The 23093-nt window shown below is 41.8% G+C and overlaps 1 pseudogene; it reads left to right on the forward strand.

The window, feature by feature from the left end:
* Positions 1–11499: 11499 nt before the first annotated feature.
* LOC103299777 (neurofilament light polypeptide-like) lies at positions 11500–22644 on the forward strand (annotated as a pseudogene).
* Positions 22645–23093: the final 449 nt, after the last annotated feature.

Genomic DNA, 23093 nt, shown 5'->3' on the forward strand with positions numbered 1-23093 from the left:
CCCGCCCGCCCTGGCCTGCCCTGGCCTCTGCTCAAGGCTACAAAGTTTCAATTATAGAAGATAAATAAATCCCAGATACCTGCTTCCAGCCAGCCCTGGCCTCTGCTCAAGGAGGCGCTGAAAAAAAAAAGAAAAAAAGCCCCTTACCCAGGCTGGCCACAGCCCCATGGGGTGAGGGTCCCCACTGGGGGGCTTGACCAGCCTTCAAACAGCCATCAGCCCCTCACCCAAGCTGGCCAGGCACCCCAGCGGGGACCCTCACCACATGGGGGCATGGCCAGCCTGCAAACCACCATAGGCTCCTTGCCCAGGCTCCCCAGTGCCCCAAGAGAATCCCCACCCTGATCCGGGACATCCTTCAGGGCAAACCAGCCAGCCCCCACTTGTGCACCAGGCCTCTATCTATACTAATAAAAGGGTAATATGCTAATTAGACTGGGAGACCTTCCAGGAGACCTTCTGGATGTTCTTCTGGACAAAGCCATGGTGGCGGGGCTGAGGTAGAGGCAGTTAGAGGCCAAGAGGGGAGGGCAGTTGTGGGTGATCAGGCCAGGATTGGACGGCAGTTGTGGGTGATCAGGCTGCTGGGAGGCGGGGCCATTGGGGGTAAGCAGACCAGCAGGGGGGCCAGTTGGGGACAAGCAGGCCATCAGTGGTGGTCAGTTGTAGGTGATCAGGACAGCGGGGAGGGGGACAGTTTGGAGTGAGCAGGCCAGCAGGGGGGCAGTTGGGGGCAAGCAGGCCAGTGGGGAGGGAAGGTAGGGGCGAGCAGGTCAGCAGGGAGGCAGTTGGGGTTGAGCAGGCTGGCAGCGGGGGACAGTTGGGAGTGAGCAGGCCGGCAGGCAGAGTGGTTAGGGGCAATCAGGCAGGCAGGCAGGCAGATGTCCCGGATTGCAAGAGGGATGTCCAACTGCTGGTTTAGGCCCAATCCCTGTAAACCAGCAGTAGGACATCCTTCAAGGGGTCCCAGATTGGAGAAGGTGCAGGCCAGGCTGAGGGACACCCCTCCTTTCCTCCCCACCCCCGTGCATGAATTTCGTGCACTGGGCTACTAGTATTAATAATGTTGAGATAAATCTATAATAATAAAAGTGTAATATGCTAATTAGACTGGACAGCCGAATGACCTTCTGGATGTCCTTCCAGACGACTTTCTGGATGAAGCCGGGACTGTGAGGGCCGAGGTATGCCGCTGGGGCTGCAAGGGCCAAGCCCCTTGCACGAATTTTGTGCATCGGGCCTCTAGTATAGTATAATTATCATGTGTGCTCCAAATGATTGATAATTAAATGGTCCCATTTCCATTTCTAGTTCCCATTTCCCTAGTCTCTTTCTCTCTATATTTTTTTAAAATCCTCACACCAGGATATATTTTTATTAATTTTAGAAAAAGAAGAATGGAGAGAGAAAGAGAAACACTGATTGGAAGCCTATTGCATACACCCTGACTGGGTGTAGAACCTGTAATCCAGGTATATGCCCTGACAGGGAATTAAACCCACAACCTTTTTGATGTACAGAATAATTCTTCAACCAACAGAGCCACCTAACCTGGACTCTCTGCTATTTTCTGTGCCTTTGGCTAGAGACACTGTGGTCAATTAATCTCTTCTCCTGGCCTTAGATGTTGCTTCTGTTGTTGTCTTATAATAAAACTCTTCCAATTATTCTTGACTTTGCGTACCTGCTCAATGCAGGTATGTCAAAATCTCATCTTCTGATTAAATAATTACAATAGTCTTCCTATTGAAGTGAAATGTATTTAAAACTCATTTACTGTGATAGAAATAGGTTCTTATTATTTCTTATTAGTTCTTTATAATCTCTTATTTAACTCTTGCATTATTTTTTGACTCTATATAGTCCTCATGCTATTTTTTTTTTTTTAATTCAAATTATCCAGAGATTTGGTCAAAGGAAATGGAGGTGGCGTCACACAGGACATCCCAAGTCATCCATTCTCATCAGCAGTTTCGTGTGCTTCTAAATCCACTTGATGGATTCTGACTCTTCTTCCCCTGAATGAGTCTCTGTCACTTCAGGTAAGTTGCTTTGGAGCTTAAAGATTGTGTTCCCCTGCTACCCCCAGTCCACCTGCTCCTGTGTGATTCTGATTAGCAGGTGTCAGTTGAAACTGGCATAACTGATGCACATGGCCTAAAATATATTAATCACATTGTTGTTGGCAGCTGGAATGGCACCATGTGTTAGCCTGGAGCGGTCAGAAGGGGCCTGGGTTCAGCAACCTTGGTACTTAAGTTCTTGTGGGGGAGCATGGGACCTGGTTGGAAAGTTTGTAAGGAGGAAATTCCAAAAGAATTTCCTGGGGGAGTTGGCTGAAGGCATCCACCCCTAATTGTTCCTTGACCTTTCCAAACAAGTCTGTGTACATGTGTGGACCCTCAGGTGTTTACCGGAATCTTTATTCTTAAAGAACACTGCAGATGCCTGTGTCCTCCCAAGAATCCTTACCCTGCTGGTTGTATCTAAAAGTTAAACTTTATCTCAAACTGCTGTTACAATAAAAGCCTGAAGGGGCAGGCAAACGAGGCTGTGTGGTTCCTATATTCAGGCAGTCCCTTAGCCCTCTCTTTCACAGCCATTGTGTGTCTGAGTAATTATTCATCCATCACTCAGAGTTTGCTGGAGCCCTGGAAAGTTCTGGCTAGGAAAGAATTCAGAGCCAAGACTCAAACTATAAGAGAACATTTATTTATAAAATCACAGAGGTAAAAGAAGTAATTCATAGAAAAAAAATGGGCTTAGGAAACAAGTTTACAGGTAAAGGAAGGTCCTTGGAGCTTAGAAGTGAGGAAGGTAAAAGTAACTCACCTTTAAGAAGGTAGAAAAGGGGAGTGAATAATAGAAAAAAAGGGAAGTTGAAGGCATGTTCCATGGATATTTTAGGGGAGATCCAAGGAGAAGATCTCAATGTTATATTTAGGAGCTTTCCAGGTCTGTCCTTTCAGGGTCTAGTTCTTCACGAATTGATTTGTCAGCACCGGGGCAGGGGGTCAATATCCAATGCAGCTGGTTCTGAGGTCAGTCGTGGGGTCACTTGTCTGGTTTTGCTGCTTTTCTGGGCTTGGAGCTGAAATACAACTGAGGCCTAGATGTTATCTCTAGGGAGGCAAGGTCTGGGGGTCCAAACCACATAATTGGCAATATGCTGGGGGAGGAAGGGTCACCCTGCAGGCAAGGTCCCACCCTACAATTGTCCTTTGGTAGGCAGCAGGGCTTTTCACCCTGGTGACTTTCTGACCTTCTGTAGCCCATCATCCTTGCTTTGCTCATTTCTATCTAACTGCCTACCACATCATTACATTGCCACCAAATCCTTAAGTTCCTGAAGTAACACATAATTGATAAACACTTCCTTTTAACTTCACCATGCTATTAAATTTTAACCTTTATGTGTAATTGAAGAAAAGTGTAAGTTATAATGTGGCAGTAGAAACATCATGTTCTAATTCCCTGACAGGGAATTAAACCCACAACCTTTTTGATGTACAGAATAATTCTTCAACCAACAGAGCCACCTAACCTGGACTCTCTGCTATTTTCTGTGCCTTTGGCTAGAGACACTGTGGTCAATTAATCTCTTCTCCTGGCCTTAGATGTTGCTTCTGTTGTTGTCTTATAATAAAACTCAAATTTTTATTATAAAAATTTGATAAAAACAAATTTCAAAAAGTGTAAATTCACTACAGAGTATTTAAAGCATTACAGTATAGAGTTTCTACCCACATCTTCCTTTCATTCATTTCCCTAACACATACTCTAAAACACAGGCAAACCAAACTAACTATAGTTAATTGAATATGTTACCTTATTTTTTTCTATATGGTTTGCAACTTCTATTTCTTATTCCAGTAATGCAACAAAATACTTGTTTGGGGTTTTGTGTGTTTTTCTGTTTGTTTGTTTTGTTTTGTTGCTTTGAGGATACATTAATTAAGGCTGGGACAGTGAAACCAGGAAGGGCTTACTTAGCATAGAAGGAGCAACAGGAGACCTAGGCAGTGCCTCTTTGGCTCACTAGGAAGTCAGAGAAAATGGGGCCTTGGAGACAGGGTCAGGGGGTTAGCCAGGTAGGAGCTGCCACTGCCCATTGCTCCCCTGGTTGCAAGTCTTCTGGGGACCCTTATAGTTTAGGAGATGTGTGCCTGTGGGGAGAAGAAGGGAAAGGCACAGGCCTGCTCCTGGGAGGGAGAGTACACACTGGGATCTTTGTTCTGAGGGTTTTAAAGGTTGGAAGTTTAGGGGAGGTCTTGGGAAAGAACCTCAATAGAATATTCATTAGTTTTATGCTGATGTGCCAAAATGAGATTTATTTCCTTAATTTTATCTGTCCTCAGGTGTGGTTGGCACAAATGGCACTAATAGGATTTCAGAAATATATCTCCCTGAGTGGGGTGATTTAAGCTGTTTATCCTCTAGTTGGGGAGAAGTGTAAACCATTTATTTTTAAGTGTCCTTGGTTTAGGTAATAGAGGATTTACTAGAAGGCTGTAAACTGCTTGGTCATTTAACTCTCTTGGTTTCGCTATTCAACTTGCCAAGGAATTTTTCTAGCTTCTTACTGTCTTGCCTCATTTGCCCCTTAGAGACATTCATCCCTGCTGACAAGGGTCATGCCTCTCTCCCTGTCTCATCTTAGGGGGACAAGGGCATGGGATTCAAGACTAGAATAGAGAGGCTGTTAGTTGTTTCTTCCAAAGTAGGGATAGGCCAGAATTCCCGAAGCTTCATCATCTTGATATGAAATTGTTGTATCATCTCAGAATCAAAATTAGTAGATTGCTTTATATTTCATGGACTCAATTATGCATAAGTGAATTCAGTTAAATTGTTGAGTTTCATCTTAGAAGTCAGTGTTGCAGATGGGCTTCCTAAGTAAAACCTGTATTGTTTAAATAAGTAATCAGGAGTATATCTATTAAAACAGAAAAAAAAACAAAGGTTAATGATAAGAGCAAATTATAAACCAGTTTCTGATTCTCTAAAGCTTAAAACTTTTAACATGTTGACTCCAAAAAAAAAGATGTGCACTAAAGACCAGCCAAGTACAGATATATGTGCATGTATATCTTTGTATGTGTATAAGAAAAAAAACGTTTCACATAAAAATCTCATATTCATCTATTTATTTTCTTTAAAATACTGACCACAATTTACTAGACTGACATTATGAATCCTTAAAGTGTCATGACTCTAAACTTAAAGGAAAAATTATCTTCTCTTTCAACTTAGGTAGATTACACAGTTGTGTGTGTGTTTTTGCCATCACTGTACTTATTGATTTTATGTTTTATTAAAATTTATTTGACCATTATTCCCATGTGTTCTTTAAATTAGTATCTTTTTAATTTATCTTTGTATCTCCAGGCCTTAGCACAGTGTTTGACATATAGGAGGTATTTAAAAAGTGTTTCTTCATTTAATTTGATGATACTTACATTAAGCATTTTTTTCAAACATATTATTTCAAAATCCTAAAATGGAAAAAAGCTACACTACCAGTATTTAGTTTAAGTAAAATAAGACAGTAGACTGGTGGAAATATATGCCATGGTTCATCAAATTAGATATATGAGACAATGCTGACTCACTTTAAGGGTCACTTAGTATTATGAACTGAAATTTTGTGTCCCCTCAAAATTCAGATGTTGAAACCCTACTTCTTGATTTAATATCAGGAGAGGGTGCTTTTGAGCGGTAATTAGGATTAGATGAGGTCATGAGGGTAGAGTCTTCATGAAGGAGATTAGTGCCTTAATAAGAGTCATGAGAGATTACTTCCCCTCTCTATTCTCTGTCATTTAAGGACACAAGAAGTTGTCAGTCTGCAACTCAAAAGAGGGTTCTCACCAAAATTAGCCTGTACTGGCATCATGATCTTGGACTGTCAACCTCTAGAACTTTGAGAAATAAATTTCTGTTGTTTGTTAAGCCACCCAGTCTGTGGTATTTTGTATTAGCACTCTGAGATATCTAAGGCACCTAAAAATGGCCAAGTTATCCTCACTAGACTCTAAGAAGGTGGAAAATTTTTTGAAATCAATAGTTCATCTTTATTACCACTAAAAATACCAAAATTAAATATTTTTATATTTAGTTAGTTAATTTAGATACTTTCTAAATCTGAAAAATGTTCATCTCCACACTGACTTTTTCTTTCAATAAACTAGAAATAGAAAAAAATCATTTTTTTCTGTTCTTTAAATATTTACTCAAAAATGCATTGATAAAAATACATTTAGAGTCTGATATGTAATTTGTAAAAATATAACAAATTTTAATATTTTGTTTGCTTATTTATATTAAATCTATGTGTAAGAGCAAGTAAGTATGATTAAAGTTAGATTAAATACTGTTGTTTTTTTTCAACATCTAGAAAATTTCATGATTACAGTTTACCATACTCCTGGGAATTACTATGGATAAATGGTTTGTGAACTCTGTAAATTCTATAATCATTGGAGGAATTATTACTCTTAGAAGCAGGGAATAAGTTTCTTAAAATTAATCCATTAAAGTGCAGCTTACCTGTCACCAAATACCAGAAATAAACATAAATGGACTGAGAAAGTGTTCTAGAAATGACATAAATCCTTTCTGCTAATATCTTAGCCGTCAGACTAGCAAAGAATAGAAAAATTCTAAAAAGTTATAACCCAGATTAAAAATGTTTCACAAGTAGCTAATATAACTCCACCCAGTGATATCTTTCTTGATTAGAGATGTGCTTACTTGATGGACAAACTAATCAACTTACAAAAATCTTAAACTCAAAGTTAACTTTAATTCAAATTAAATTTTCATGTAGTCAACTTGGAAACATCTATATTATAAAAGGCCTGTGGCCATCACGATGCTAACATGTAATGACAGAAGACCGGTCACCAGGAGGCTGCATGCGAGGTGCACGTGGGTGGGTGGGGCTGCATGCACGGCTTGGCGGGGTCTGGGGTCCCGGGTCTCGTGTAATTTCCCATGGGTCTGGCTCTTGCGTGATTTCAAGCACTGGGTTACTAATTACATATATTGACATAAAAATTTAGAGACATATTACTTTTATCTTGGGAAAAAAGAATGAAATTCATATATTGTAGTACCCATGTGCCCACAAATACAGTGCTCCTTGGGGAAATGGAGAAAATTGCTTGAAATTACTGTCAGCATCAAGGTTCAGGCTGACAAGAAACCTCTCATTATCACAATTTTAATTGAGTAATTTGTAGTCACATCATGTACTCTCTAGTTTACTCCTAGTAGCACAAGGGCTTGAATTTAGTATTTAAAGTATAAATAAATGCATTAACAGATAACTTATTTTAATTATTAAAGTTAATTATAGATTTCTGATGAGTGTGTAAATCTAATGCAAATTAAAAGTTAAATAACATTATATAAACCCTATCCTACAAAGTTGAAAATTACTTAAGTAGGCCCGTGCTTATTGTAATATATATATACTGAGAAATGTAGGAAGCACAAAAGTACAGCTCAACAAATTTTTACAGCCTGTACATACTTGTGCAACCATGACCCAGGCTTTTCAGCACATAGCTCACATATGACCCTCCTAGTTTCTTGATCTCAATTGCAAAGAGTAATCTCTATCTTTATTTCTATCATAATCAATTGGATATTCCTTTTTATAATTCATATAAATTGAATCATTAGAAGAATTCAAGCTTTTGCATGTATTTTCTCGGGCTCAAATCTATGAGATTCCTCTTTCTTCTTGAATGTAGAAATAGTTCACAAATTCTTATTACTTTAGCATTCCATTATATGATGTAATAATTTAAATATCTATTATACTTATGGTTAAACATTTAGGTTACATCCAAATTGGGCAAATGCAAATAGTGCTGCTATAAATATTCCTTGTTTCTTTTGGTGTATATATTAGGGTAAATTCCTAGAAGTGGCATACCTACATAATAAGATTTGCATCTGATCAGCTTTTTTTTTTTTTTAAGCTTTTTAAAAAAATATTTTTTATTGATTTCAGAGAGGAAGGGAGAGGGAGAGATAGAAATGTCAATGATGAGAGACAATCATTGATTGGCTACCTCCTGTATGCTCCCTACTGGGAATCGAGCCAGTAAATTTGGCATGTGCCCTCACCTGGAATTGAACCCTGACCTCCTGGTTCATAGGTCAACATTCAACCACTGATCCATGATGGTCGGGCATGATGAGCTTTTGTACACGCAATTATGCTTTTCTACAAAGCGGTTTTACCAAATTATATTCCTGACAGTAATGGATAAGATTTCCAATTACTCTATATACTGTCCAAAACTTGGATTTTCAGCTTTCAAGTTTTTTAAATTTTAGCCATTCTGGTGGATGTGTAGTGGTATAACATTGTGGGTTTAATTTGCATATTGCTAACAATTAATTTTTTAAAAGATATTTTCATGCTTATTGACCAGTTAGATATTCTCTTTTATTATGCTCCAATAGTCTACTACACAATTTTGTAAATGTTTCTTATTGATTTGAAAAAGTTATTGATATATTGTGTATGAGTTTTTTGTCAGATATATGTTGAAAATGTCTTCTAATCCATACATTGTACTTTCACTTTCTAATGAAAATATAAATTATTATATTTCTTTTGACAAATATAAATTATTAATTTAAAATAGACAAATTTATCAATGTTTTATGATTAATATTTTTTTTTGGTTTTCTTTTTTTCTCCAAATATACTTGCTTAACTGAAGGTCCTAAGGATATTTCCATATGTTATATTCTATAAATTTTTACATTAAACATTCAATCCATTTGGAATTAATTTTTGTGCATGAATAAGGTAAGAAGTAAAGATTTGCTTGTTTTCATCTTATTAAGGTAACTACCCAATTGACATAACATTCTTTAATGAAAATAACATGTTTTCCTCAAAGTACTACATTGTCATCATTAAACTAAATAGCAGTTGTGTGTGTGTGTGTGTGTGCGTGTGTCAGTTTTCTATAGATTGATTTTCTTCTATTACTATACTTGTCTATACTTGAACCAATAATTAGTCAGCTTTATAATTAGCCTTAGGACTGGTGGTGTAGGTCCTCCACCTTAGTTTTAATTCTTTAAAAATATATATTTTTTTATTGATTTCAGAGAGGAAGGGAGAGGAAGAGAGAGATAGAAACAACATTGATTGGCTGCTTCCTGCATGCCCCCCACTGGGGGTCAAGCATGCAACCCAGGCATGTGCCCTGACCTGGAATCGAACTGTGACCTCTGGTTCATAAGTCGATGCTCAACCACTGAGCCACGCCAGCTGGACTAGTTTTGATTCTTAGGGTAAACTGTGACAGACAGAATTCTAAGATGGTCCTACAGTTTCTGGACCTCTGGCATATACATCCAGCACAGTCCCTTTCCCTTGAGAATAGGTAGGACCTAGTGATACAATAGAATAATTTCTCCCTTGATTAGCTTATGATATATAGACAAAGTGATGGTATTGTCACTCTTATGATTACATTAGAGACCCGGTGCACGAAATCCGTGCACAGGGGGTGGGGTGGGGGGGGCGGTCCCTCAGCCCAGTCTGTACCCTCTCCATTCCGGGACCCCTCAGGGGATGTCCACAGGGATCAGGCCTAAAACAGCAGTCAGACATACCTCTCATAATCTGGGACCGCTGACTCCTAACCACTCACCTATCTGCCTGCTTGGTTCCCCCTAACTGCTCTCTCCTGACTGCCTGGTTGCCCCTAACTGCCCTCCCTGGCCGGCCTGGTCACCCCTAACCACTTCTGCCTCAGCCCCGGCCACCGTGGCTTTTTCCAGAAGGATGTCCAGAAGATGACTGGTCTAATTAGTATATTACCCTTTTATTAGTATAGATAAGTATTTGTCATATTATTCTCTACTTTTCTATATGTATTTAAAATACTCCAGACTATTTTAAGCAATAAAAAATGGTCAAGTTACAGAAAAATAAAAGTTTTGAAATACATCCTGGTAGGCTTGAAAGCAACAACATTTGTGTAAAAGGGCATAAGTTGCAGTTGGCAACAAAACTTGTTGTTAGGATTGCTTGGTTAATATTCTTTTGTTGGAAAGGTGTGGTTTGGGCAAAGGAGAAAAGGAAACCAGCCTTATAAAAGGAAATGTCTGATTGGGCTGTTGCCACAGCAGAGAGGGGCAGGTGCGGCAAAGGTTCAGGCTGTCCCACAGGCAAGGACGTCTTTATGTATGGAACACCAGAGGACACCTGTCACACCTGAAACACAATTTGCTAACACAATTGCAGAGCTCAGGAAGAATCACTGTTTTTAAAACTATTATTTCCCTGACATATAAAATATACATACATATAAATATACATGTCCTCTTCTGAGCTTCCCCTGCCCTCCACTTAATATTTGGCTATGGCCTTTTTTCCAACAAATTGGATGTACAGACATAATTTTTAACTGCTACAGTGTTATCCCTGACTGTTTGACGTTACTATGGTTTACTTCACTAACCCTTTATTGTGGGGCAGGTTGTTTCCGGTTTCCTCTGGCATCAACAACTACAGTAAACATAACTGCTTATTTGACTGTTTACTTAGGACACATTCACAGACATGGAACTCCTGGCCCAAAGCTAATTCACTTGAATTGTGGTCCACATTTCTAAATTGACTTTCTAGAAAGTGCTTCTGTTTGTTTAGTCCATTGGTTTTAAATCAGATTACACTCCCAGAAACAGGTTAAGTGAAAACTGTTCAATGTGCCTTCAGCAAATCACAAATCTTGCTGATCTTGAGCGACCCCTTCCTGGCATAGCTGTCTGAGCACTTTTCAGGGCATTTTTGAAGGAAGGAAAGGGATCCGGTGCCCTGTAGTGTGGGACAGAGCTGGAAAAGCAAAGTTTCCCAAGGAGGTGGAAGCACAGCGGGGACCCTGCACTCCAGGGCTGAGGCGGAGCACACAGGGTGGGCCAGCCCTGGGCGAGCCTCGGGGCAGGGTGGGGCAGCTAGGCCATGTCCCCCTCTGGCCACATCCCCGCCAGCCCTCAGTGGTAAGAGCCCCCTGGCACCCTTCCCTGTTCCCTTCCCCAGGCGGGCGGGGGCAGCAGGTGGTGGGGAGATCACACAGTCGCTCCCAGTCCTGACTACCAAATCACGCACGCTATATTACTGAGAAACCTTAGGCGGGGACAGGCCACTGGGTGCGGGACCAGGAGGATCCAGCTGGACAGTCCAGGGAGGTGTGGGTGGCATGGCCGAGGGCCCCGTGTGGATGCGGGTGTGTGAGTGTGTGTCACTCGGGTCCACGCTCATGCACACACTCACACACCTGCACACTACAGCTCTGTACCCTCGGCCACCAAGAACCTCAGTGGAGCCTGCCGTGAGCTCGGATGCATCCAGTCCCAGCACCAAGCAAGTCTGAGAAAGTTTCCCCAGACTGACTCCCGCTGTGCCGGAGGGAGGCGGGACCAGGAGGATCCAGGCTGGAGGGTGAAGTCCAGCGAGGCATGGGTGGTGCAGCCGAGGGCCCAACGCAGGTGTGGACATGTGAGTGTGTGTCACCCTGACAGGCGGGGGGCACATCCTCAGGCCCCCTGCCCCGGCCCAGCGCCACACAGCCTCAGGTCCCTGCTGATTGCTCATTAAGGCTCCTTACGGAACCGGGCCTCTGCTGTGGGTGCAGCCATCTTGTGTTACGGGATCCTTGCCTCCACTGTGGGCGAAACCATCTTGTGATGGTGTGATAGTTAATTTGTATATTACCTCTTTATTATATAGGATTTTGTTATGTAAGATTGTCAGTAAACTGGGAAAACATTCTCCTCTTGCCTTTGAAGACATAAGTTGCCACATTATGAGAGGGCCGTGTGGCTAGTACATGAAGGCAGCCTCTAGTAGTTGAGCGTCACCCTTGGCTGACAGCCAACAAGAAACAGAGACTTCACCCTCATAGTTGCAAGGACTGATTTCTACTAATAACCTGAAAGAGCTTGGCAATGGATTCTTTCCTGGTTAATCTTCCAGACAGCCTGGCTGTCACCTCGATTACATCCATGTAATACACTGTGGAGAAAACCCAGCTGAGCTATGCCTGGTCTTCTCATCTACAGAAACTGTGAGGTAACAACTAGATTGTATTTTAAGTGGCAACATTTGTGATAACTGCTATGCAGCAACAGAAAACTAGTAAAATATTTGGCTTTCTCTCTCATTTTCTCTCCCTTTCTCCCTCCTCTTCCCAGCCCTTACTCCCCGCCCCACCTCCCCAGCCCCCTGCCAGGTGAGATTTAAAAAACTTCTGCATGCCCTAACTGGTTTGGCTCAGTGGATAGAGCATCGGCCTGCGGACTGAAGGGTCCCATGTTCGATTCCGGTCAAGGGCATGTACCTTGGTTGTGGGCACATCCCCAGTAGGGGGTGTGCAGGAGGCAGCTGATCAATGTTTCTAACTCTCTATCCCTCTCCCTTCCTCTCTGTAAAAAAGTCAATAAAATATATTTTAAAAAAATAAAATAAAATAAAAAACTTCTGCAAATTTGAATGGAAAGTTATTGATTTTGTAAATAAAATAGAGGAGACTTATTTGTGGTGTTTTTTTTTTTTCAGTTCCTCTCAATACAACTTTGTTTTTTCAGACTAGAGGATATAGACAGCTTGAATTGGACTTATCATGCCAAGTTATTTAATTTTACTTAGATGCTATGATGTTGAATATTTTAGTTTTAATTTTTAATGATTTCTTGAGAGTATATAGAAAAATACTATTTAAATTTTCAATACCAACTTTTATTAAGAAACAATTATATTAACAATTGATTTAATATATATATATATATACATATGTAGTCTTAGATCCTGTAGGTATTCTGTATATATTATAATGTCATGTTCATCAGTTTTATTTATTCCCTTATGGTCTTTATATCTGTTGTCTCCTAGCTTACTACAATGACTAATAACTCAAATATAGTACTGAATACTATATACCTAGTTTTAGTAGATATTCTTTTAATTTTCCCAGTCTTAAAGCAAACATTTTCAGTAAATATTAAGAATTATAATTGCTCTACAGGTTTTTAACTAAAATATGTCATATGAAGATCATTCCATTCTACTCCAAATTATCTACATTTTTAAATACCTTTCAATATGGGTCAAATTTATCAGATGCTGCTTTTACATCTATTGAAATAACCATTTGAGTTTTCTCCTTTATTCTTTTAATGAGGTAGATGTGATGATTGATTTTAAAACACTAAATCAACCTTGCATTTCTGTAATAGATCCCACTTCATCATATTAACCTCTTTATATATTGTTGGAATTTATTTTAAATATTTTATTTGTTATGCATATATGCATGTATGTCCAAGTGCAGAAAGAGATTAACTTGTAATTTTTCTTTCTGTAATGTTCTTGTCATGATTTGTTATGAAAATTATCCTAACCTCCAAAAGTATTAGAATTTATTCCTTTTTTCTATCCTCAAGAAAAATTTATATAAACTGATATTTTATTTTGCCCTTCACTATTTAGAATAATTTACATGAACTTTAATTTTATAAGTGGAGAAATTTTGGAGGTTTCAATTTCTTTAATAAATAAATCTTTAGTAGACAAATTTTTAAAATTTCAACTTGTGTCACTTTGGGTATATAAATATATATAGTCATAAAATATGTATCATGATATAATTTTATTACCTTTAATATAGTTTATTAGCCTTTAATTAGCTTTTTAATATCTATAGAGTCTCTTAAGTCCACCTTTTTACCCACTGAGATAATATATGACATATATAAATTACTACATATAACACATATTTTATTAGTCATATCAATCTTATCAGAATGTTATTAATTTTATGAAACATTTCAATAAACCAACTGTTAGCTTTCTTGATTTTTTTAATTGAATGTTTTCTATTTCACAGATTACTGTTTCTTGCTTTGTAGTTTGTTTACTTCTTTAATTTGCTGTTATTTTTCTAGCTTTTTAAGGGAGATGCCTATATAACTAAAACTCAGAATATTAAAATTTCTAATATGTGCCTTTAGTGATAGCCTGTTCCTCTGAAATACTAAGAAAATAATATAAGCAAAATGAAAGTGAAAAAAGGTTCAGGGAATGTAGAGTTTTTATTTTTACTTGAGGGTTGTGCCTGTCAAAGGAAAGAGCAAGGATCACTTCCAGAAATGTTGGTTGATATCACAGCATAATAAGACTCAAATATTTGATTAAGCAATTGTACTTAATTCTAATGGGAACTAATTGGCCCTAGAAAACATATCATTAGCTAGTTTAATAAGGCTATTTTTAGCAGTATGCAGAATACATTGGGGCACAAGGATAACTGATTTTAATTTCCCATGCAAGATGTACTGCTGATTTAATTATTACAAATGCATCTCCTGGGCATAAAAACATGAAAGAGGTCATAGGTGAGAAGGATAACAAACTGTGAAACTATTAATTAGATTTTAAAACTAGATAAAATACAGAGTCAACAATATCTCTAAAGTTTTAGCCTGAATAAAGATGGTAGAATGGGTTAGCTATGTCTTTAAAGGAAAGAGGGTCTTCTAAGGAGTAAGTGTCTTGAAAGAGGCTAAGAATAGTGAAAGTAAGGAGATAAAAGGGTTAAGGACTAAAAAGGCTTCCCTACCCCTTTCATTTAATTTGGGATTGATTTCTTAAATGGTAAGTAAGGAGCAGGGATTAGTCTTACTAGCAATTACTCTAAACTGAACCAGATGCCAAAGAAAAGAAATTGGGTACCATAAGGATGCCAAAGTAAAATGTAACTACAAAAAACAGGTTGTTATTCTACAAAGCTAGATAGAGAGATGAAGTGAAGATCTAGTTTGGAAATATTCATCAAAGAGGGATCAAGAAAGCTAAAGATGAAGTTAGCAGCAAGCAATGGGGATTTGTTGAAAAACACATTAGTAAAAAAATGGGCTTCTTTCAAGTCCTTTAAAAAACAAATTTCTCAATTCAAAGCAAGTTAAGTCTCTTTTTGCTGTCAGTGAAAGTTGAGTTCTTGGAGTGCCTGGAGGAAATAATTTTCTGAGACCCCCATGGAAGGATGAGGTTTCCTGGGAAGCTTTACTGATGATGTAAAATTAAGGGGGTTCTTCTCCAAGGTCCCATTTCTAACTTCTCACCATAGAAGAAGTCCAATCTTTTCTTCAGCAGGACTAGAATTAAGGCCACTGCCGAGAATTTCTGTTCCATATTAAAGTACAGTACAGGCCAGCATATGTCTAGCTTAGCTTCTGTTCCAAGTTTCAGTCCATTGCAATTGAGGTCTGCACAGCCATGAGCCACATGGCTAGGTAAGGCCACATGACTATAAAGAGAAAACAGATGAGCTCATGAGCATGTGTGGGTCATGGAGCAAGAGAAAACGGAACAACCCCACACACAAGCAAGAGAGAGGGAACTCTTTATTTGGTGGGGTTTAACTTTCCAAGATTTCACAGCTTGCTTGGGGCCTATCCCCTAACCAATCCATTGTTCCCCAGGCTAGACTGACAGATGAGCACCTTCCCTATGTCATCCTGATCTCACTGCGCATGTGCCCATCTCTCTCTCTGTTCGATTTCTTCCCCCAGTGATCTGCAAGGAAGGACATGGTGGTTCCTTGGGAAGCATGAAGCTGTAGCCACCCAGATGACCATGCCACCCATGCTTATCATGTCTAGCCTCCCCTTTGCTCTCTTCCTATTATTAATATTAATCATTATATATATACCTATTGCAATGGAACGGACGACTGAACAGGCTGCATGGGGTGACCAGGTCAGCAGGGTGTTAGTGAGAGTTGACCAAATGACCAAAACAGCAGGCTGCGTAGGGTGACCAGGCCTGCAGGGGGGGGGCAGTTGGGGTGACCAGGCCAGCAGGGGGGGCAATAAGAGGCGACCAGGCTGGCGGGGAAGGCAGTTGGGGGCAATGGGGCCAGCAGGGGAGCAGTTAGTCATCGATCAGGCTGGCTGGGGAGTGGTTAAGGGGTGATCAGGCTGGCAGGCAGGTGAGCAATTGGGAGCCAGCAGTCCCAGATTGTGAGAGGGATGTCTGAGGGGTCCCAGATTGAACAGGGTGCAGGTTGGACTGAGGGTATGCCCCCCTCCCCATGCACAAATTTCATGCACCGGGCCTCTAGTCTATACTAATAAAAGGGTAATATGCTAATTAGACTGGATCAATGGGATATCTTCCAGACATCCAAATTCCTTCTGGGCAAAGCCGTGGTGGGGGGAGGGAGGGCTGAGGCAGAGTTGGTTAGGGTGATCAGGCCAGCAGGAGAGCAAGCAATTAGGGGCGAGATCAGGCCGGCGTGGGGGAGAAAGCAATTAGGGGGTGATCAGGCTGGCAGGGAGGACAGTTGGAGATGATCAGGCAGTTAGACAGGTGAGCAGTTAGGAGTCATCGATCCCAGATTGTGAGAGGGATGTCTGACTGTTGGCAGTCAGACATCTCCCGAGGGGGTCCCAGATTGGAGAGGGTGCAGGCTGGGCTGAGGGACATCCCTCCTAGTGCATGAATTTCATTCACCGGGCCTCTAGTCGAATTATAATAACACTAGAGTCCCGGTGCACAAAATTTGTACAAGAGTAGGCCTTCCTTCCTCTGGCTGCTGGCACCGGCTTCCCTCTGGCACCTGGGACCTGGGCTTCCCTCCAGCTGCCTGCAGGCACCTGGGACCCGGGCTTCCCTTGCAGCCCTGGCTTCATCCAGAAGGTCATCCAGAAGGACGTATGGTCAAATTAGCATATTATACTTTTATTATTATAGGTTATTATAGATTGTACTATCTTTGTTTTAGAATTATGAATATTTCTCTAGTTAAGGCTATTGCATTTTCAAGTACTCCTGATGCTACTTTAGGTATATTCTAGGTTTAACCAAGTAAGTAAATATATGATGGAAGAAAAAAAGCCAAGTTTCTCACTGTCAGAGAAACAGGTTACAAATAAGGATGGGTGGAAGTCTAAGATGTACCCAGTGGAGTTAAAATAATTATACATGTCTATGTGTTCATGAATTAAAATCTTACCTAATAATAGACAAACATGTAAATTGACCGTACCTCCGCTACACCACCAGTCAATCAGGAGTGATATGCAAATTAACCCAACAAAGATGGCTGCTAATTTGCATGCACAGGAGCCAAGTGACGGGGGCAGGACGCTTGCATCATTGCTATGGCGACGATGCAGGCGTTCTGCCCCACCCCCGATCTCTCAGGGCCTCTGGGCAGCATGGGAAGGTGGGGCCGGAGTGGAAAGAGGTGGCTCCCAGAGCAGAAAGAGGCGGCTCTGGGGCCTGAGCAGAAAGGGGCTGGGCCAGAGTGGAAAGGCAGTGCCGGCAGCCAGGGAAAGGAAAGCCCATTCTAGCACGAATCTTCATGCATCGGGCTTCTAGTATATACATATATTTTTTAGCTCCATAGTTCTCTCTGAGAAAAAAGCCTAGAGACAAAGATACCCTGGTAGCAGTAGCACACTAAGTGCCCAAATTATGGGCAAAAAATACATATATATTAGGGGCCCGGTGCACAAAATTCGTGCACTGGGGGTAGGGGGTCCCTCAGTCCAACCTGCCCCCTCTCACATACTGGGAGCCCTCAGGGGATGTCCTACTGATGGCTTAGGCCCATGCCCCATGGGGAGCGGGCCTAAGCCGCAGTCTGGCCTCCCTTTGTGGGAGGCAACTGGGCTGATCAGGGGAAGGCACCAGCCCCATCACCCCGCTGCTGCAGCCACTGCCAGTCACTTCAGCCACCCAAGTGTTTTCATCAACACGGACTCCAGTCCCTTCACCATGAAAAAATGACAACTTTCTTTAGGCATTTTCAAGATGTGTCTTTCATAGGATATGCATTTCTTTATTTATTTTTTATCCTCACCTGAGTATATGTTTCCATTGACTTTTAGAGAATGTGGAAGAGAAAGGGAAAGACAGAGAAAAACATCAAAGTGAGAGGAACACTTTGATTGGTTGCCTCCTGCATGAGCCCTGATCTGGGCCCCAGCCAGGGAGGAGCCTGCAACCTAGGTACATGCCCTTGATCAGAATCAAACCCAGACCCTGCTGTCTGCAGGCCGAGGCATTATCCACTGAGTCAAACCAGCTAGGGCAGGATATGACATTTCTTAGCCTTCCAGCAGCGGACCTTCGTTTTTTTCTCCAGAAGTGTGGTGGAAAAACCCTAGATCACCTTTTTGGATTCTTATTACCCAAGTTACTAAGAATATTACCAGTGGCATACAGGAAGCTTAGCCAATGTGCAGTCAGAAAAGGTGTTTCCTCTATAGTTCACACCAATTGAGGGCTGGGCCCTGCCCAGGCCTAAAGCCACTGGCCGAAGCTTTAGGCCTGGGCAAGCCTCTGCAGCTCCCTCTGATCACTGGCTCAGCCCCTGCCCAGGCCTGCCCAGACCGAAAGCCTCTTGGGCAGGAGCGGACCCTCAGCTCCTTGGGCAGGAGCGGACCCCCAGCTCTTTGCGATCAATCACAGGGGGTCCACTACTGCCCAGGCCGAAACAACCCCCAGCTCCCTGCGATTGATTGCAACAGGTCTGCTCTGGCAGGTCTGTCTGGGGCCGGAGTGGACACCCAGCTCCCTGCGATCGATTGAAGGGGGTCTGCTCCGGCACCCGGCCGAAAGCCTCCAGTGGAGGCTTTCGGCCTGGTGCCGGAGCGGACACCCAGCTCCCTGCGATCAATCACAGGGGGTCCACACATGCACCAGGCCGAAAGCCTATGGCGGAGGCTTTTGGCCTGGTGCCAGAGCAGACACCCAGCTCCCTGCGATCCGTTGCAGGGGGTCCGCTCAGGGCGCCTATGTATGCAAATTAACTTCCATCTTGGTTGGGTTAATTTGCATACTTGCCCTGATTGGCTGGTGGGCGTGGCTTGGGCGTAGCAAAGGTGCGGTCAATTTGCATATTACTCTTTTATTAGGTAGGATATATATCCTATCTAATAAAAGAGTAATATGCAAATTAACCATCACTCCATCACAAATATGGAAGTGCCCATTGCTACAAGATGGTGGTGTCCAGTCCTCTCAGCCCTGCCAGAGTCCCCCAGTCCCAGGGGGGTGGCCACTGAGAGTGGGCAGTGTGAGCAGCCTGGCAGAATGCTTGCTAATGGGCATCTGGCCAGACCAGGCATGGAATGCTTGCATCATCGCAGTGGCGAAGTGGCAAGTGTACCACACCCAGCAGCTGATGGGCCTCTGGGCCACAGAGAGCCTCTGGGCAGTGGGCGCAGAGTGGCCAGACCCCATAGAGAGCTACTGGCGCATGGATTTGTGTGCAGGGCTACTAATATATATATATATATATATATATATATATATATATATATATATAAAATTATATATGACTACATATTCATGTAGTTGAAAAGGGGACACATATTAAAAGTGACAAGCTCAGGGGAGACTTGTGTGGTGGCCTTACAAACTGAGAGACATAAACTAAGCACTTAGGATGGTCTGAAATTAAAACTTTTTAGCTAAAAGCAGTTCATGGTGGACAGTCATGTCCTAGGACAGAATTTTTCTCTAACAAAGGCCAATCTTTACTTTAACTAAGCCTGTCTAATAAACATGCCTCTGCAATAATAAAGTAATTTTCTTTTTCTGGACCCCTCAAAACATAACCACCTCACCAGAGGGGAGACCACAAATCCCCCCATTGTTACTGTTATCATGTTAATGGTTGACAGTTAACTATTCTGTACCCACCTATGTGAGAGAAGTATCTGTCTATCATTTTACTTTTTATCCAATCCCAAAGGTTTTCCCCCATGCACTACTTTGCTTTCTGACACCTCCCTAATCTATCACCAATGGATTTCATGCAACCAACTTATGTCTCCTCTTTTGATTGTAATGTATAAAATAAGGTGCAAAACTGCCATTTTTTTCAGAGCATTTTTTCAGTCTGTTGAGGTTTTGCTTCCTGGCAATTGGCTTTAGTTTGGCTCAAATAAACTCTACAGATTTGAAAGTTTCTAATGTTGACATACATAATCATTTAGGAAATGAGAAATACATTTCCAACAAAGGCCTTGATTCTTTTTGTTTTAAAGTCTTCATGGTAACCTATACTTAGTGATCCTATCTATCTATCTATCTATCTATCTATCTATCTATCCATCTATCTATCTATCTATCTATCTATCTATCTATCTACCTACCTATCTATCTATCTATCACCAATATCTATAAAGTCCCAGGCATGTGTTATATTCCTGTTCTATAGCCATACACAATACAGAAGAGCTTTCTTTCTTCCTGCCTCTTATTTCCATGTGGAGAAAACAGATATTAAATAATAGAAATAAAATATATCTTCAGATTGTGATAATTAGTGAGAAAAAAGTGGAAATTTATCATAAGACAGTAACTTGATTGGGTTGATAGGGAGAAAGGGTGGTCTCTTAAGTAGGATGATGAGGAATGACAAACCTCTCTTGCTTGTATACCGAAAGGAGGATAGTCAGTAAATTTTTTCTAGCTGCGGAAGTTCATTTAAGCCCTTTGTGAACAAAGGCCTAGAAGAGATTTTGGCATATTATACAAATAGTAAAGGAACCACCGTGTCTGGATCTTAAAGGGGGGGGGGGAGGGGTGTGGATTATAAAATTTAGAGATAGGCAGAAATAATTCTGTGAACATTCAGATTTGGACTTTCCTTCAAAACTCTAGCCAAAATTCAAAATAATCAAACATTAAAAATTGTCAACTTAGCACAAGAAGCAGAGGGTGAAAATTTTACTTCTATATTCCTGAAAGTAGAATCACCTTTTATCACATGCAGGAATATTTTACTTTGGGGAATTAAATTTCAAGTATCAAAACTGAAGAGAAGTATACAAATTATTTTCCAATTTGGATTACATGGGAATTAGTTCTCTACCCCATGCCCAAACTGAGCCTGGGAGCTCTTTCTGTCATATAAACTTTTTAAAAAAAATATCTTTATTCTACCCTCATACTTTTTAAAAAACTTATCTTTATTGTTGAAAATTATACAGATGTATCATTTTTACCCATTGACACCTTCTAGCCCACCCTAGGCCTTCATTACACTACTGTCTATGTCCATGGGTTATATATATCTACACTAATAAAAGAGAAAGATGCTAATTGACCGTACCTCCGCTATGCCCACAGCCAATCAAGAGTGATATGCAAATTAACCCAAAAAGATGGCGGGTAAATTTGCATATGCAGGCAGGGCAGTTAGCACCTGACACAGCCTGCGGGGTCCAGGCCTCCATCAGGGATGGGCAGGCGGCACAGGCAGCGCGTGACACTGCCCGCGGGGTCCGGGCAACAATCGGGGACCTGGGTAGGTGGGGTTGGCCAGGGTCTCTGGGATCACTGTCTGCCCCTGGGCTGCCTGCGGACACCAGTGGAGCAGGCCCAGGTTGAACATTTTAATGAAAGTTTGATGCCTGTGCCCCACCCCACCACGGCCGTCCCTGGCAAGGAGAGGGAAGTGGGCAGTTAGGAGGCACTGGGGCTCGGAAGGGGCTGGGAGCAACCTGCAGGCAAGCTACCAGGAAGAGGTGCTGAACCATGAGGATGCCGAGGGCTGGCTGATGGAGGCTCGCAAAGGTGCAGATGAGGCGGCTCTCACAGGCGCTGAGCTCAAAAAGTGCATCGACAGCCTGATGGACGAAATCGCCTTTCTGAAGAAAGTGCACAAAGAGGAGGCGCAGATCCAGTACTCTCAGATCTCCATGGAGATGGACATGTTCTCCAAGTCCGACCTCTCCACCATGCTCAAGCACATCCGCACCCAGTATGAGAAGCTGGCTGCCAAGAACATGCAGAATGCCGAAGAATGGTACAAGAGCTGCTTCACCGTGCTGACCTAGAGTGCTGCCAAGGACACCTACATGGTGCTTGCCGCCAAGGATGAGGGGTCTGAGAGCTGCCGCCTGCTCAAGGCCAAGACCCTGGAGATCAAAGCAAGCTGGGGCATGAACGAAGCGCTGGGAAAGCAGCTGCAGGAGCTGGAGGATAAGCAGAATGCTGACGTTAGTGCTATGCAGGACACAATCAACAAATTAGAAAATGAGTTGAGAACTACAAAGAGTGAAATGGCACGATATTTAAAAGAATACCAGGACCTCCTGAATGTGAAGATGGCTTTGGACATTGACATTGCAGCTTACAGGAAACTCTTGAAAGGTGAGGAGACCCAGCTCAGTTTCACCAGCATGGGAAGCATAGCCAGCGGCTACTCCCAGAGTTCCCAGGTCTTTGGTGGATCTGCCTACGGTGGTTTACAGACCAGCTCCTACTTGATGTCTGCTCACTCCTTCCCTTCTTAATACACCAGGCAAATCCAGGAGGAGCAGATCGAGGTGCAGGAGACCATTGAGGCTGCAAAAGCCGAGGAAGCTAAGGATGAACCCCCCTCTGAAGGAGAAGCTGAAGAGGAGGAGAAGAAGGAAGTGGCTGAGGAAGAGGAAGGAGAGGAAAAGTAAGAAGATGCCAAGGAAGAATTTGAGGATGCAAAGGAGGAAGAAGGAGGTGAAGGAGATAATGCCCAAGAAACTGAGGACAAGAAGAAAGATGAAGGTGCTGAGGAGGAACAAGAAACCAAGAAGAAAGATTGAGCCCCCCTTTCCTTAATTATTTCAAGAATAATCCTCCCAAAACCAGGTCAACCCCGTCACAAACCAAGAAGTTGAGTTCCCAATACTATCTGAATTAAGAAGTCAATATATATAACATTCTGAGGTGAGTCAGGTTGGACATTAAATGTTGTGCTATGACTTTTCTCCTTATGCAGAGTATCTGTTTGCTTGCAGAGTGGCTTCCTGGCTTGCTGCCAGCCTGTGCATGGTCCACACTTATGAGTTCAGGATCTATGACAATGTGAATAATTCAGATGTTTACAATAAAAACACATGAATACATGAATTCACTAATGTTAATGTTAAGCTTCATGGAAAAAATAGTCCTTTGAATCTTTGGTGGTTAGAAATTAAAGACCTCAAATCATGTGCAATAAACAGTAAGTAAAGTTACAATGAATGACAAAAAAAAATACATTAGGGGCCAG

Source organism: Eptesicus fuscus, chromosome 2 (assembly GCF_027574615.1).
Source record: "Eptesicus fuscus isolate TK198812 chromosome 2, DD_ASM_mEF_20220401, whole genome shotgun sequence".
In the NCBI taxonomy this organism is placed as follows: Eukaryota; Metazoa; Chordata; class Mammalia; order Chiroptera; family Vespertilionidae; genus Eptesicus; species Eptesicus fuscus.